The sequence below is a fragment of the Lemur catta genome, chromosome 16, assembly GCF_020740605.2.
Source record: "Lemur catta isolate mLemCat1 chromosome 16, mLemCat1.pri, whole genome shotgun sequence".
NCBI lineage: Eukaryota > Metazoa > Chordata > Mammalia > Primates > Lemuridae > Lemur > Lemur catta.
In genome coordinates this window covers 9,844,768-9,857,783 of record NC_059143.1, presented here as the reverse complement: position 1 = coordinate 9,857,783, position 13,016 = coordinate 9,844,768, and the positions used below count along the sequence as shown (strand labels likewise).

General features: G+C 38.3%; 1 protein-coding gene across 11 annotated transcripts in view; it reads right to left on the bottom strand.

Moving 5' to 3' along the window:
• Window positions 1-13,016, bottom strand: part of EPB41L3 (erythrocyte membrane protein band 4.1 like 3) — a 219,578-nt gene that overhangs the window by 183,074 nt on the left and 23,488 nt on the right. The window lies entirely within an intron of this gene.

Here is a 13,016-nt window from a genome sequence, read left to right as displayed (position 1 = left end):
TATTTTTAATAGAGACAGGGTCTCACTCTTGCTCAGGCTGGATTTTATTTTTCGAAGACAATAAAGGGTAGGGCCAATAATTACAAGACGAATTTCCAGGCACCCAAGTATTTATGACTTCTTAGTTCAATAAAAAAAATGATTACTCTGTAGATGAGAAAGTGCATTTAATTTGAGAAATGGATATTTCAATACTTGTGCTACATTGCACTTAGAGGGATGTAGGCACACTATGTTCTCATAAATAATTGAGTGGGTATGTGATACAAGGGACTTATTACAGCTAAAGGCATAAAAAGAGTTGATCATAATTTCCTATTTCCATTGAGGAGAATTCAAAGCTAATTTTATGGTGTCAACTCATTACACAGTGTATTCTTATAAATGCTAACGATTGCAAGAAGCTGTAACAGTGCAAGGGAGGCTCAAAGTAACTAGCTCCATTTTGCATCTGACCCTTGCAGTAATATCCTTGAGGTTAAAAGCTTCTGTTTAGTTCTGCACATAGTCCATAAGAAAGATGATAACCATCCCTTTCCCCAAACTATCTGCTAGGGAGATAAGAAAAGTATACACATGAGTAACAATGTTATATTAAAGATTTATAAGAACTTGGTGACCTGACCTACTCATCCAGTGTTAACTAACCAAGAACAAAGAAGTTTTGCAACCTCACAGACCTTCACTGACGCCCAGATGTCTGTTGTCCTTGGTTATCTCTTGCAACCTGCCTCCTCTTAATGTAAAAAGAGGCCTAAAGATCATACTAACTTAAGAGGGTCCTTTAGGACATTAGTCTGCCATCTTGATTTGCTGGCTCTCCAAGTAAAAATCGCTTTCCTTTCCCTGATACTTTGTCTCTTGACTTACTGACTGTCCTGTGGCAAGTGGTATGAGCATAGACTTGGTTACAAATTGATGAAAACATTCAACAAACCATATCACACCTTATCAATATCCTTGTCAATTTCCCCCCAGATCAGCGTCCCCCTCTCCCGCCCTTACTAAACTTACTTGAGTTTCTTGTAAAAGATTAGCAGGGATGGTGTTTGGTTTATAATAATACATATTTGTCTCTTTACACAAGGTGATCATGACTTGACAATATAAAAAATACAACAATAAAGCAAGGAATTTAATATATCTTTTTTGATCCTATGGCTATAAAACATACGAAGATATGGCGCTCCATTAGGCACATTTAATTATGTTTAGATGATTCTTTAGCTCTGTGTAATCTCATCTAAACTTGTTATAAAAAGAAAATGTTTGAAACAACAAAAATCTTGCTATAGTTCCCACACACCCTAGTCTTTGCATACCTGTGCTTTAATTATCAATTTCCCAAATTCTAAATTTTGCCAATATTTGCTTCTAACATTTTGAAAAAGAAAACGGTATGCCACTCCTAAAAACTTTATATACACTTTTTTTTTTTTTTGTCTGCTGCTGTTCTAAATGAGGACTCCTGCCTGGAGAGTGACTCTCTGGTGCTTCAAGGACATTAATCAGATTCACAGCTGGTGGCACAGTGATCTAGACAAAAACACAGAGATCCTTTGATTATTTCAAATTCCTTTTGCTAGAACTTTTTTCTTCCATCATTGTTCAGTGGAGTAAAATGTGCGTTGTCCTCTTCAGGGTAGACAGCAATTTGAATTAAAAGGAGCAACTTTTACATTTGAATTTGAATTAAAATTGAAATTTGAATTTGAATTAGAAGGAGCAACACCCATTCATCTTCCACTGAGGGGAAAGGAGGAAGGACAGAATAAGAGAAGGAAAAGGGATGACAAACTGCCCCATTCTTCTGTAGCTGCCTCTGATGCTGTTCATCATCCTCCTATTCCCTGCATCTTGGGCTTGCAAAGCTTGGACGGGAAAGGACCAGAACAGGGAGCCCTGAGCTGCCTGGATAGGAGTTTCAGAGGAGAGCAGTTCTCAGGGATATCTTTTTGAGGTGCCAATGCACCTCTGACTCTGCATAGTAATCAATAAGCTAAGATAATATTAAGGGACTGTTCCTTTTCTCCTTTAAAACCCAAGCCCGGGCCACTGCACCTCTATTAGGATGGCTAAAAGGCAGCGTAACTGGAACTCTCATACATTGCTGGTGAGAAACCAAAATGGTAGAGCCACTGTGGAAGTTTAGCAGTTTCTTACAAAGTTCTTAGCATATGACCCAGCAATCCTATACTACTGGGCATTTACTCCACAGAGGTGAAAACTATGTTTACACAAAAAAACTGTACATGAATGTTTATAATAGGTCTTTTCATAATTGTCAAAAGCCAGAAACAATCCAGATATCCTTCAACGAGGGAATACGTAAACACACTGTGGTATCTGCATAAAATGAAATAATACTCAGCAATAAAAAGAAACAAATAATTGATACAAGCCACAGCACCAGGGAATCTCAAAGGTGTTTTGCCGAGTGAAAGAAGCCAGCCTCAAAAGGTTACATATAATGTCATAGAAATGACTCCATTTGTATGACACTCTAGAAAACACAAAACCATAGTGAGAGAGAAGAGATCAGGGTTGCCAGGGGTGAGGGGTGGGGGGTAGGTGTGACTGCAAAGAGGGAGTTTTTCGTGGTGATGAAATTGGTCTGTTCCTGACTGTGGTGGTGGTTTCATAAATATATACATACAAAAGTACATACAAAAAGGTCAAATCTGCCATATGATAATTTTATTTTTTTGATTCAAAAGGACCTTTATTAAAATGATTAAATGTCATTGATAATTAATGCACTAACAAAAATCAACATTATCTGATCATATGATCAGATCCTGTCCTAGACAAAGCAGATGGGAAAGTTCTGTAACATAGACAGAATTATAGCCATTTCTTTGTTTGGAGAAGATTTAAAAAAAATAAGCCCTAGGGCAATACAAGTTCTGACCCATTTCAGGAATTTTTCAATTTTATAGACCTAACTGGAAAGGATTAGAGAGTTCCTGATTCTGTGTAGACAATCATTTTAGATTATTCAAACACACTTCCACATGCTTGTTGATGACGAACAAAAATAAGTTACCTGGACGTCACTCCAGGAGAGCAAAGAACATAGTGAACCCTCTGAAGCTGATTTAAGTGAGGTTGCATTGCACAAAATTGGGAAAGTTTTATTGTTGTTGTTTTTAGTACCCCTGGGCTCTCCTTTTGTCATACTTTCATCACAAAATGCCCCTACCCTTCTTCTTTTTGCAGAAATCTATTTAATGACTCTGAAAGACAATTAAATCAGTATTAGCTTGCATAATATTTTGCTATTTTGACTACTATTCAGAACTAATGACTTGAACACTATTTGGTACTAATGATTAAATAGACATTATCATTATTATTATTTTAACGAACAGAGCTAATCTCACGACTTCTCGGAAGTTTTGTCTTGCTGCAAATGGGTAGATGTTCTACTTTGGCTTCCAGAAGACTGTCGTCTTCCCACAAGGCGCTGTAGATGAGCCTGTCCTATGGCCAAGCATGCCTTTCTCCTTCAGCTCTGCCTGCCTTAATTCTACTCTTCTACCTAGACAATTTGACACCACCAAGGTTTGAATTTTCGTAGCATTCCTCTGGAGCAATGTAAAAGATCCCACTTGGTTCTGATCAGGGACTGACGGTGCAGGTGTAATAGAGATTGGGCTATGGGGTTACATGCACTTTATCAGAATCAAAAGGGCCCAAAGGGATGAAGCAAGAGTTGCCACTGTTGGAAACTCTACCAGTCTAGTTACCACAGGATTTCTTTGGCCTTATTTTAGGAAATGGTCCAGTGAATTGGTAGTCACAGAATGGCTAAAAGAGAGCAGGCTAGCTGAGGGTGGATGATCAGACGGCAAGCAGGCTTTTAGGAATATCCTCACAGCTATAAAGGGAGCCTCTGCATAAGAGCCATAGAGCAGTAGTTATTTTCCTGAATTCCCTGCCCTTACTGTGGACATTCATTCAGTACTATTACTCTTCCACTGTACAAATTTAGTTTGGAGGCAGACAAATTTCCATCAAAGGGTCTAGAGTTCAACCCATTTTATCTTTTACAAGAACATAACTGTTCAAGACACATTCCAACAAAACTATAACTTATGTTATAGTGAAAGTTTAAAAAATAAAAATAAAATGATATTTTATATATAGAGAAAAATAACTAAATCAAGGTTGGAATCAATAAAATATACAAATGAAAACACCATCTCTACCTCATTTTCTCTCTGCTCATTTCCATTCATAGATATTCATGGGATTGGCCTACTCATTCTAATGCCTCACTTTTCAGGTTTAAGAGGAATGTCTTAGTTTGTTTGGGCTGCTATAACAAAATATCATAAGCTGGGCAACTTATAAACAATAGAAATTTATTTCTGACAGTTCTGAAGGCTGGGAAGTCCAAGATCCAGGCACTGGCAGACTTGGTGTCTGGTAAGGGCCCCTTTCCTTGTCCCTAGGCAGCGCCTTCTCCCTGCGTCCTCACAGGGGAAGGGGTGCAGGAGCTTCCTGGGCCTCTTTTATATGGGCACTGATCCCATTCATGGGCGTGGAACCCTCATGGCCCAATTACCTCCCAAAAGACATTACCTCCTAATACTATCGCCCTGTGGAGTTAGGATTTCAACATGTGAATTTTGGGAGAACATAAACAAGAGATGATATTTGCTTGGGGAAAAAAGTGGAAGAAATATTAGGGAAATAAAATTTCAAATGGCACAGCCACAATTTTAGATGTGTCATGTTTCTTTTGTAAAAAGAAAATGAGAATTGTATGAGAGACTTATATGAGAATCTCACTGTATTCTGACCTCTAAGTAAAGGATAAGCAAGAAATGTTAGGAGTAAAAGAAAAGTGAAGGCAAACAAAAACTTTCAAAATATTTCAATCTACTGTTTTCAGGGAAGGCAGAACACCACAAAATGGATGTGTGATGTAATCCTTTATAGCCACTCCTCTTCCCAGAAAAAATGGAACACTTGCCAAACAACTGCCAGGCCAACTATTGTCTGAGGGACAGTCTAGATTTTTTTCCTATGAACAAAAACTAAGCTAAGTATGGTTCTGACTTTCAAAAAAATGCTTTAGACCCTGGTGGATTTCTTTAGTGTCTCCTGTTTTAAAAATAAGGGCAAACAATGAACTAATCAACTATTATGATAATTTACCTAAAAAATTATGATACAAAAATATTTTAATCAGAAAACTCATTCAAGTCTTTAAAATAGGAGATGAACTGCTAAATGGCTATGGCAGGCACAGAGTGGACATCTGGGAATGCTGGCTGTGCTGGATGACGGATGGTCCCAGGAGTTCTTCCCCGCAGTCTTGTAGCACTTGCCCAGGATTGTGTTGGAGGGTAGGGGTTGAACCAGCTACTTGCACCCTGGGAACAGCCAACACAGAGCCAGGCTTCCCAGAACAGATGCAGAGGGGGTGGAAGTATAGGGTGGTGAGACGGGAGTGTACACAGCTCAGGTCAGAGTGGTTGGTGACACTACCTGCCCTGGAAGGTCTTCACTGCACACGGGTGTTATCAACCACAGCTGAGCATCACTACAAGGAACTTTGGGGACCTGGAGAGTCAGATCCCTGGGAACATGCTGCGTTATCTCTGTTGTCTCTTGCTTTATATAATTGTCTCTGGATGTTTTCAAATTAATTGCCATGTTTTAAAAAACCCAACTTTGTATCTTTTGGCTGTATCTATTGGCATCTTTCCAGCAATCACATCACTGCCCAAACATGACCGCCATACAGATATCATGTAGGCAAGTACTGCACTTGAGAATGACCTGGGAACCTTTAAAAACCAATGCCAGGGACCAATCTCCAGAGATACTGGCTTAATTGATGGCTCCTAGTTGATTACAATGATCAGAACCACTGACAAAACCAGAGACTTTTTGCTGTTTGGCTCTTTTCTTTTCTTTTCTTTTCTTTTCTTTTCTTTTCTTTTCTTTTCTTTTCTTTTCTTTTCTTTTCTTTTCTTTCCTTCCTTCCTTCCTTCCTTCCTTCCTTCCTTCCTTCCTTCCTTCCTTCCTTCCTTCCTTCCTTCCTTCCTTTCTTTTTTAGCATTTACCCCATTACAGTCTATACATCTGTTACTCACCATTGGCGCTAAATCTTCATTAGGTAAGACATCTCATTTAATACACATAGAGTAAGATTATTAGATTTCTCATTTTGTGTGACCCAGTGTTAAGAGATACATAGGGAAATGCTTTTTCTCTTAAGGTCTTGCATTTTAATAAAATATACAAAAAGATATAACTTGCATTTTTATAATAATTCAGTTAATTGGTATTTTTAACATGAGTAATTTAACTTTCAGTTATATCATTCTGAATTCTGATAGTGGATTATATATCTTCCAGCTTCAGACTAGGCAACGTCATGATTTTCCTTCACCTGAACTTTTAGAAGGCAGCCTCAAAACCCAGCTCTTTAAATTGTTTGTTCCCCTCATTGTGAATTTAAGCAACCTCTGTCAATACTGAAGCCCCAATATAGCCTAGCAATGAATACTAAGGATGAAAATTTGATCAAATCAGAAAAACATTTTCATACAGCCCTGTTTCTTCCGGAATTAAACAACCAAGAATTGATGTTGGGTTACATGAGGTCAAGACAAAACTATTGCAGTTATAATAGGAAATGTCTGGGAAATGAGAAAATTATCTTTCTTGCAAAAATTAATTAAAATCTCTTGTTAAAAGGCTATAAGCCAATGTCTTACGAGTACCTATAAAGTATACGGAATTAATCAATTTGTACCAGGCACATTGAGAGTAAGCAACATATTAGTTGTTAGCTCTCTAAAAATGACCTATCTTTTGGCTAAATGTTGAAGTACAAATACAGCTCAAAATTCTGGGCAATGTCTTCTGGGCAAATGGTTATTACTTGCTCCGTAAAGAGAGCTAGCCTAATTGCTTCAGATCCAATGCCCTCAGTTGGAAGAAATTCTTTGTTTCCAAGAGAATCCTTAGAGCTGAGAATTAACAACTGTGCATGTTAGCACAAGTGTGGAAGGAGAGATTTCCTCTTTATCTCCTTCTGGAGGTTTGTATGTAGCCGTGAAGAAACTGTAACAGTCATGGATTCCTCACCGCACACTCCTCCATTAGTCTGGGCTGTGCAGACTCTCCCCAGAAGCCAGGCACAAACCATCTCCTGAACAGCCTTCCATTTTCCAGCCTTGGTTGTGCCACCCTGCCAGCGTGCAAGGGTCCACCTCCTCTCTGTCTTGAGCCCAGTCCCGAAGGCCAACTCATGTGCCATCTGTTTTGGGAATTTGCCCCTGATATTTCTTGGCAGAAGGAACGTGAGCTCATTTGGTTCCCGTTGTGTCCACATTTGCAATAATTGCACGAAAGCTCACAGAAAGTAGGATGTATTCAACACCAGATCTAAAACAGTGCCTTCCCCACCAGAAAGTGTTTGATAACCACCACCTGGTTAGCAGGGTCCTCTTAGGCAAGCCACCTATGAGTTTCTGGAACTAGTAGATGTTCCAGAACACAAAATGTTCCAGACACAAAAATGTGTCTGAGCCAGAGACATACAAACTTCTTAGCAATACTAGTTTTACCTGATACCACTGAGGTACAAAGGAGAAAAGACTCCCTTATCACTGCTCATCCTAAGCAGAGAGTTGAGAAAGAGCTTTTATTGCTGTTTTCTCTCTCTTTTTTTTAATCTTCCTCTAAATGACTGATAAATATCTTATGGTACTTTTATTCCCATGGCTAAAATGTTCTTTTAAAATAAAAGCATTACATCATCCTTGTGACAATGCAGAGAACATTCTTTTCATGGAGTCACTTTCATAGTGTTTTAATAATGAGGTATTTTCCATAAGCTTTTTAAATACACTTTTAAAAATTATTTTTAAGAAGTGTATTTTCTAGCATTTTGAAATCTCCTCTCCCAGCTCTCCCCATAACTAAGCAAGACCACAGGTAAAAGTATAATCTACAAGATGGGTTTGCTAATGTTATTTTTAAATGGACTAATAAATATTTAAAAATATTATTAGTTTTCATTTCTAAAATGGTAAAAATCAATAGGTGTACCTTACCTAAGCAAAAGCTTTTTGTGGATCCTCATTTTAAGAGTGCAAAGGGGTGTCAACCCCTAAAACTTTGAGAACCTCTGTAATAATAATACACTATTAGAATTGTTTTTAAACAACAATGCATCAGGGAAGGGCATTTCCTGTATGTATTACCTCATTCTAGTATTTAGTCCCTTAGAGACATATTTACATTCTCTTCTTAGACCTCACTGACAAGGAACTCCCCCCATAAGAAAAAAAAAATACAAAGAAACTGAACACCACACTACAGTGATAATTTCAAAATTGTAAAAAGTTACATGATCAACAATAGTACAACTCCACTTAGTGGCTGCTAAATAAACAAATCTGAATCTTAAAGCTAGAAACAATATAAAAATTTTCAAAATATAATTAATGTTATTAAAATTATTAAATATAATTGTCAATCTGAAATTTAAGTCCTTGCTTACAAAATAACAACAACAAATTTAGACAGTAACTCTGTAAGTTTACTAACTGCGCAGACATCCCAAACGATTTCATTTAAGATTCTTCCCTTGTTATATCACCAGAAAATTGGATCTAAATCCATTCACCACAGGCAAAGGTAATGTTTACAACCTAAAACTGTATCTAGATGCATAAGTGATATAATTTTGCCTTTAAAAAAAATAGATAAGAATTTGTGGAGAGATGAGGGAATGAGAATGTTTCTATGTCCCCAAATTACATGAATGATCTGAACCATAAAACCACCCTATAAAATATTAATATCTTTTGTTTTGCAATCTTATCACAAATGGGTAGATTCAGCTAATTTTTGCCCTTTCTTTGTATCTGCACTATTTTTTTTAACCTAAAACTTACACTAGGTGGAGCCTCTTGTCTAAGATTTAGAGTGATTTGAAAAAGCAAAGAGAAGAAAATATTTATAATTAAAAGGAAAACTAAAAAGGCATTCATTCTTTCACTTTAAAAATATATCCTTAAAATCTACAGTGCTACCAATTGTTTTTCTTTCTCATCATTAAAACCATTACAATGAATATATAGTACCGTTAACATTTACTATAGGGAAGCACTAGTGGCAGAGCTGCTACTAGAGTCAAGAGGGCTCTGGAATTCCCATGCAAACATTCAATTTCATTTGGGGAGGAGGTGCAGAAGGCATGGGGGATAAAATCTTTTATGGATACTTACAAAAATATTTTACCAACTTTAATGCTCTCCTGTGTCTAAAGTGGACACGGTATTCAGATAATTCATGACATTCCAGTTGCAGAAACATTGTTGTTTAAAAACAACCAAAAGGCTGGGTGTAGTGGCTCACACCTGTAATCCTAGTATTCTGGGAGGTGGAGGCAGGAGGATTGCTTGAGCTCAGGAGTTCGAGACCAGCCTGAGCAAGAGTGAGACCCCGTCTCTACTAAAAATAGAAAGAAATAAGCCGCACAACTAAAAATAGAAACAAAAAATTAGCCGGGTGTGGTGGCGTGTGCCTGTAGTCCCAGCTACTGGGGAGGCTGAGGCAGGAGGATTGCTCGAGCCCAAGAGTTTGAGGTTGCTGTGACCTAGGCTGACACCACGGCACTCTAGCCTGGGTGACAGAGTGAGAATTAAAAAAAAAAGAAAGAAAAAGAAATAAAAACAACCAAAAGACTCTTAAAAACACCAGAGCACTAACAAAGGGCAACACATCCAAAATGCAGTCAAACCTCTAAGTTTTCCATGACTCAGACCTATAGGAAGCCCTTAATCAGATACTTGGGATATCTGAGAGGGGAGGAGCCTCTGAACTGAGTATACCACATGTTCAATTATGGCTAAGTAGGACTTGCAGTTAAAAATAGGCTGTCACTGTACTCTTTGAGCCGCACAATGGACTCTAACTAGAGAAGGAGATAAGGCTTGTGAGATAACGCCGTCAAACTTAGTGATCACTCATTGCTACAGGATAAAACTACAACTATCTCCAACCAGTGTTGCCAAGTCTGCTCCTTCTGTGCTCCATCTCAGGACTGGCTTTCCAGCCCAACGTGCCGGAAATGCAAACTTCAGAGCAGCAGCAAGCACTCCTGCCCCATGCTTTTGCTGACATAGCCTACCTGGGTCTATTAGTTTACTGGGCAATAAAATCTTGCCGTGTCTTTCTTGTTCCTCCAGATTTCTACAAATCTTGGCCAGGCAAGACACAGTTCTGCTGACAGTTGAACTATGTAGCAGAGTAACCTTTGAACAAGTATGAATCATTGATCTCACAGAAATTTTTTCCCAGCAAGTCCAAGAAACTGGTTGGATCAGGGGTCAGGTAAGCACGGAGGTAGTTAGAGCTATCCCCCAAATCTAGTTACATTTAAAACTAGATATTTGTGTCTGTTACACTAAAACAATTATGCAAAACCAGTTTTCTTTGATGTTTGCCTCATACTTTCCAAATGCAAACTGAACTTTTTTCCTCTGCAAACTAATTACTAAATCAAATTATAACTCTACTACCATAAATGATTTATAGAAACAAAACTAACATGAATAAAGAAGACTAGCACTTTGGAGTGGTTAGTTTTCTTTGATGACAGAGGTGATTTTTTAAAATAAAAAGAAACTAGTATAGAGGACCTGTGGCTTTGGGCTCCGAAGCCATTTATTAGCAAAAATAAAGACTGAATAAATTGGACAAATTATTTTAAATAGACTTTTTCAATACCTTTAAAAGTGACGGAAGCTGTCATATAAAATTGGCCATTAAACTTTGTATATTTTCATACCAAGTTCTCATTTGGATGGTAAAGCAGTTTGACCATCTGCTACAATGTAATGGAGTCTTCCGGTTAGTTTTTCAAATAGGGCGTGGGAGGTGGGGGCAGGTAGAAGCGTGTCCTGTAGCATACACACTAACACACCAACACATTTCCCCTAAATACTGCACTTTCTCCATCCCTCCTGCCAGGATCGTAGCCAGTATTAATATTAGGCAAATCGATTCTTACAAGGAAAGCTTATATTCAAATTGTTTCCCTAAAAGATAAAGGTGAGCCGGGCACCTTCAGTCTACTCGTGATACCTTACAAGGGAGGTGATGTTAAATCCACTCGGAAGGATCAATACGGACTCAACAGATTTATGTCCTTCTGTCTCCTGCCCTCCTGTCTGTATCCCCAGGGTAACAACTTCAGAAGAGTCAGAAGAGGAGAATGGGTAACTAATGTTTAAAACATTTTAAATATAGAGCTTTAGGACTGCCAGGAAATTGGTTGATAAAGAAAGCTACAGACTAAAATAGATTTTAGAATAAATTTCTCTAGCTAATATTCTCATTCCTTTTATGTCATGGCGGAAAGAACTTGATGAATCAATTGTTTTTCATTTTGCTGACACTCAGTATTGGTCCTGAGAACAATTTCTTTCTAAGCAGAGTAATGTTTAACTACTTCCTTATCATCAACACTGCCTCATAAGCATAATTGAGAACTTTGCCATTGTCATTCCGTGTGCTCCAATTTCTTTCCTTTTCACTAAACCTTTGAGAGAGAGAGATAATGTTTTAGTCATCAGCAATGTTATCACCTGAGCAATAATGAAAGATAAGGTAGGAAAAACAAAGGAACTGCATATATAGAAGTCATTAAAAGGAAGGGGAGCCCTCTTTAAGTGAAAAGAAAGTGAACAAAGGCAATTTCTTCTGGACATGCGGAAATGAGCTGAGGCCCACCTCCCACCTGTGCAGTGGCTCCAAGTCACGGGAGGTTCTCAGAGCACGTCAAAAGGCAGGACCTGGTTTTAGAGTCCGGGAGTGGAAGAAAGAGGAAAAGCGATGATTCCGATTTCACTGAAAACTACAGGTTTTGCTAGGAGTGCCTCTCCTTCTAATGCATAGAGGCCAGCAATTGCAGAAGCTATAAAAATTGAAAGGTATTGTTGTGGGTAGCAACGTGAAAGCTAACATTTCCCAGAAGAGCCAAACTCAAATCTCTGGAGGTTCAAAGCTTAGCTCATGTGACATCTCAGAAGTGTTCACACACACAAACACACACACACACACACACACACACACACATATACCCACACACACCTTCCACTGAGCCAAGTTTGATTTAATACATCTTTTCTCTTGTATTCTCTGCTTATGCTAGTAATAGAATCATTGTTTCATTCCACTTTGTATTAGGATTAATTGTTTAAATATCCTTATCTACTCAAGGTTAAATATCCTTATCTCCATGGTATTTGATTTATACCTTTTTTTTTTTTTAATGATTCCATCCCAGCTACTAAAGTGCTGTGTACATTCTGGGTAGTCAATGAATGTTTATAGAATGAGTAGCAGAAAATTTTATATTTGGAGTAGTTTTTAAAAACATGCATTTGCTGTTTTTAGGGTTGGAAGGCTTAATTAAAACTTCAGGGGTCTTTCAAAATCGTATTTTCTTATTCAGAGACAGATCCATTTTGTTAAAAACCATTTATATTAATAGAGCAGACTGAAATTGCCAAGTGTCTCATTTCCTCCCCTTAGCCCCCAATTTCCCTAATTCATAGGCATTTTGCTCTCCTTCAGTTAGTTTCACAAAAAGTTAAGCCTATGTAGTGGACACTATGATATACCTCCCAGATCTCCTTACAAAAATGAAGGATTTATAATCCTCTGGTTGCTAGAAGTGCCTCGCCCAAGTGACACCTCCTTCTTGGGACAGCCAACATCCAAAATGACCTGTCTATGTGGGGATAGAAATGCCCCAGCCCTCTTACTCTAATCAGAAACAACGTGGAGGTGATTCCAGCTCCAAACGCCCCATGTGGGAGGCTGAGCCCTTTGCCAGGACTGCAACCAGCCCGCCTCTCCCTCCACCCAGCCCTGCTTTCTTCCTTGGTCTTGGTCCTAACAAACACCTTGGCCACCTATGTGCATTTCACAGCCTCCTTCTCTTGAGGCTGTGAAACACAGTATGTGACAACCTA